Here is a 5000-nt window from a genome sequence, read left to right as displayed (position 1 = left end):
TGTGTGTGTGTGTGTGTGTGTGTGTGTGTGTGTGTGTGTGTGTGTGTGTGTGTGTGTGTGTGTGTGTGTGTGTGTGTGTGTGTGTGTGTGTGTGTGTGTGTGTGTGTGTGTGTGTGTGTGTGTGTGTGTGTGTGTGTGTGTGTGTGTGTGTGTGTGTGTGTGTGTGTGTGTGTGTGTGTGTGTGTGTGTGTGTGTGTGTGTGTGTGTGTGTGTGTGTGTGTGTGTGTGTGTGTGTGTGTGTGTGTGTGTGTGTGTGTGTGTGTGTGTGTGTGTGTGTGTGTGTGTGTGTGTGTGTGTGTGTGTGTGTGTGTGTGTGTGTGTGTGTGTGTGTGTGTGTGTGTGTGTGTGTGTGTGTGTGTGTGTGTGTGTGTGTGTGTGTGTGTGTGTGTGTGTGTGTGTGTGTGTGTGTGTGTGTGTGTGTGTGTGTGTGTGTGTGTGTGTGTGTGTGTGTGTGTGTGTGTGTGTGTGTGTGTGTGTGTGTGTGTGTGTGTGTGTGTGTGTGTGTGTGTGTGTGTGTGTGTGTGTGTGTGTGTGTGTGTGTGTGTGTGTGTGTGTGTGTGTGTGTGTGTTGAACTGGACGGCAGTAAAACAACACACCACAACAAAACAACCAAACGAACAAATTTAGTTCGCAGGCAATAGTGTAAGGCTGCCAGGGAAACACAGTAGAAAGTAGTGTTTCAAGTCATAATTCAATATTGATATGAATAGAATAGAATAGAATAGATTTTATTGTCATGAAACCGTAAGGTTTATAAGAGACAAGTGCAATGGCAAATGTATGAACGAATGAAAATCACACAATTAATCAATCAGTTAATGCAGTAAATTGCAGCAGCATTCATAAACAAATTTTCCCAGTCTTGTTTGTATATATTCATCATCTGTTAGCATCACCTGACTGGGAATATGTCCTCTGTTATTCGAATTTTGAATATCCTTTAAAAAATTGTTGCCTTAAGGTATGAATACTTATATATATATATATATATATATATATATATATATATATATATATACTTGATATGAATACTTATATATCGCCTATCCTCGGTCGGAGACCAGCCTCTAAGAGCTTTACAAATACGGGTTCATTTGCACAACAGGCTGCCCACCTGGGTAGAGCCGACTGACGGCTGCCACTGGGCGCTCATCATTCGTTTCCTGTGTCATTCAATCAGATTTCAGGCACGCACACATACACACTCAGACAGGCATGTAACATTTTACGTGTGTGATCGTTTTGGTTATTTACGCAGCCATGAAGGCAGCCACACTCCCGGCGTTTTCGGGGCTGTGTATGCCGTGTATTTTCTTGGTCCCATAACCCACCGAACTCTGACATAGATTACAGGATCTTCAACGTGCGTATTTGATCTTCAGCGTGCGTATACACACGAAGGGGGGTCCGGCACTAGCAGGTCTGCACATATGTTGATCTCGGAGATCGGAAAAATCTCCAACTTGTACCCATCAGGCGCCGTCACCGAGATTCGAACCAAGGACCCTCAGATTGAAAGTCCAACGCTTTAACCACTCGGCTATTGCGCCCATCCAGAACAATCAGCCCCCCCCAAAAAAAAACAAAAAAAAAAGGTCTGGAGATATACCACTCTAGATCAAACGTGTGATAATTCAGTCTTCCAGAGTCATTTCCTTTCTTTTGAGGGTGTCATCAGTGACGTCACTGTGAATGTAAGTGCTACGTCCTAAAGCAGTCAGTGTATTTTGAATTAAATCAAATTGTGTGTGTGTGGGGGTGGGCGGGGGGTGGGGGGTGGGGAAGGGGGTGGTGGTTAGCAGTGTGTCGTGCATTGTATTTAAGTTCAAACTGCTTCTTTGTTGTTCTCAGTTGTATAATCTCTCTCTCTCTCTCTCTCTCTCTCTCTCTCTCTCTCTCTCTCTCTCAACATCTTGGTTTTTGTCTCTGTCTCTCTCTCCCTGCCTGCTTTCTCTCTCTCTCTTCTGCTTTTTTCTCTCACTCTCTCCCTCTACTTTTGTCACTCTTATTCTCTCTGTCTCTCTGGCTGTGTCTCGTGTGTACTTGAGGAGTGGGTTGAAGATGCAAACGTGAATATATGTCTCAACAAGAGAGAGAGAGAGAGAGAGAGAGAGGGAAAGAGACAGACAGACACTGAAATGGAGATAGGAAGGAAATGTAGAGGTGGGGGAGGGGGGAGGGGGGTTGCTGAACATTTACCACCAGTTTTTGTGTAGTGTGTTTTTTGTACGTTCCAAACAGTTCATTGTGTTGTACGTTCCAAACAGTTCAGTTCATTGTGTTGTACGTTCCAAACAGTTCATTGTGTTGTACGTTCCAAACAGTTCAATTCATTGTGTTGTACGTTCCAAACAGTTCATTGTGTTGTACGTTCCAAACAGTTCAGTTCATTGTGTTGTACGTTCCAAACAGTTCATTGTGTTGTACGTTCCAAACAGTTCAGTTCATTGTGTTGTACGTTCCAAACAGTTCAGTTCATTGTGTTGTACGTTCCAAACAGTTCATTGTGGGTGGGGTGGCATTGATGGAAAATAGCATCGTATGTTCACTGGAAAAGGACACTTTTGCTGAACATTTACCACCAGTTTTTGTGTGGTGTTTTTTTTTGTTTTGTTTTTTTGTACGTTTCAAACAGTTCATTGTGTGGGTTCTGAGTTGTATACAGCAATCGTTTCAAACAGTTCTTCTTGCAGGTGACCCCCCCCCCTACCTCCCCCCACCTCCACCCCCCGGCCCCGCCCCTCCATCCCACCTTCTTTCCTTTTGTTCTTTTCCTCTTTTTCCTTTGTTTAATGGTGGCGTGGGGTAGTACCTGATGTGTTTAGCATTTCAAGCGTTTGTTCCTCCTTTCTGAAAGTGAAAAAAAAAGTGACTGAACAACAGACAGAGAGAGAGGGCGGGGGGGGGGGGGGTTCAGACAGACAGAGACGGGGGAGTCAGACAGACAGAAAGAGAGAGAGAGGGAGTTCAGACAGACAGAGAGAGGGGGGGGGGTGTCAGACAGACAGACAGACAGAGAGGGGGGTCAGACAGACAGACAGAGGGGGGGCGGGGCCGGCCAGACAGACAGACAGAGAGAGGGGGGAGGGGGGGGGGGGTCAGACAGACAGACAGAAGACGGAGCGAGTTGAGTCAGCAGCTTCTAACACGCTTGTTTGGTGTCGGATATGGATGATCTATTGGATAATGACAGAACACAGCCCTCGTGTGCGATATGATAATATGTTTGGCTGACAACCTGTGTCTCATTCTCCTGTGTGCCTGATTCCCTGTGCTCTGTATGGCTTGTTCATTTTGCTGTGTGCATTTGGACATTTTTATGCTCTCTCTCTCTGCCTCTCTCTCTCTGTCTCTGAATCTCTCTCGCTCTCTCTCTGTCTCTCTCTCTCTCTCTTGCTCTCTCTCTCTCTCGCTCTCTCTGTCTCTAGCTCTGTCTGTCTGTCTGTCTGCCTCTCTCTCTCTCTCTATCAATCTATCAATCTATCTATCTCCCTCTCCCTGTCTGTCTGTCTGTTTCTCTGTTTGTCACTCTGTCTCATGTCTTTCTGTCTGTCTACGAGTGCAAGTGCCCAGTCAGTGCCCGATGGACTCGCACGTCGTAACAAGCGGTTCAGGATGCTACGCCGCATACTTCCGTTCAGCTTGTGGGAAGAAAGGAAGGGCTCTGGAATCTGTCTCCTCGCTGAAACCTTATCATTGTTAGCACAGGAGTGACAGGAAATCTCGCCGGGAAACCCAGAGGGCTGGTTTCCTCTTTCCATGACATGTGAAGGCGCGGTGCTGAAGCAAGTCATCCTGGGATGAAAAGAGGGCTGTCAAAGTGAAGAGCATTTCACTTGTAGGGTGAACCCTTGGTGGAAGAATGTTTTCATCTTCAGCAGTTGAGAACTGGATTGGGAATAGTGTTTGTTTTCCCGTAACAGCTGAGTACTGAATCGGGAAGACTGTTTATTTTCGAGTGGACGAGTATTCCTGTATGTGGTCATGCACGTAAGTTTTTCGATTTGATTTTTCAGATGCATGTTGTACACGTCGGTTTTTACATGCTGCAGCGCAGTAGAGCATATGTTACATGGAAAAGCGTCATATAAATGAAATCATTGTCATTAGTAGTAATAATAATAATAATAATAATCGTGTTATTGTTATTGTTATTATTATTATTATTACAGTGTATGAGTATTGGAAGAGTAGTCTGAACGACAGACAGAAGAGTATTATTTGGTCAGTAGAAGAAGAGTGGGAGCAGAGAATGATGGAAAAGAGTGGACAATAATTGGGAGTATTTCTGCAAAGTGCTTGTTTGTCAGAGAGCATTTTGAACTGTAGATCATTCTCCCCACCCCCCACCCCCAATACAGTCTTTGTATGTGTGTGTGCGTTGGGAGGGTTGGGGGGGGGGGCTGCGGGTGAGGTTGAAGATTTGTGTCAGTCGTGAGTGATGTTACATGTTTGTTTGTTGTTGTTTTTAAAAAGTTTGTATCTTAACGTTTTATTATCGGGGTAATGTGTGGGAGGTGTATGAGTCGTGAGTTATATTCCACTGTTTTTGAAATAATCTGTTTAGCTAGTTTGTATTCCAACATACTTATCATATTCCTCTGTCATATTCGTAATACGTATATCGTTGAATGCGCTTTGAGCCGCATGGAAAGCGGTATAAACACATCATAACCATCATCGTCATTCTTCTTCTTCTTATTATTATTATCATTGTTAGTATTATTATTATTATTATCAGTCATCAGCTTGTGTTTCCCAAACTAATCTAAACTCCAATTTTTTACAAACTTTATCACAAAACATCAAAAGATCATGTTACACAATTCTGTTCCAACACTGCAGACACAGGAGCGCAGTGTATGTTTTAGAGAGGATGCTGGTCTGTCACTGCATGTATGGCAATTCTCGATGATTCTCGACGTCCGCCCAACAATCCTTTCACAGCAGACACGCACAAATCATAGTTGTCATTAAACAACAACAACAACAAAAAAAC

The 5000-nt window shown here is 44.2% G+C and overlaps 1 protein-coding gene across 9 annotated transcripts in view; it reads left to right on the top strand.

Moving 5' to 3' along the window:
* LOC143297899 (uncharacterized) overlaps positions 1–5000 on the top strand; it is a 116296-nt gene that overhangs the window by 46193 nt on the left and 65103 nt on the right. The window lies entirely within an intron of this gene.

Source organism: Babylonia areolata, chromosome 23 (assembly GCF_041734735.1).
Source record: "Babylonia areolata isolate BAREFJ2019XMU chromosome 23, ASM4173473v1, whole genome shotgun sequence".
NCBI lineage: Eukaryota > Metazoa > Mollusca > Gastropoda > Neogastropoda > Buccinidae > Babylonia > Babylonia areolata.
Note: the sequence above shows the minus strand (reverse complement) of the source record. Positions and strands in the feature narration are given on the sequence as shown.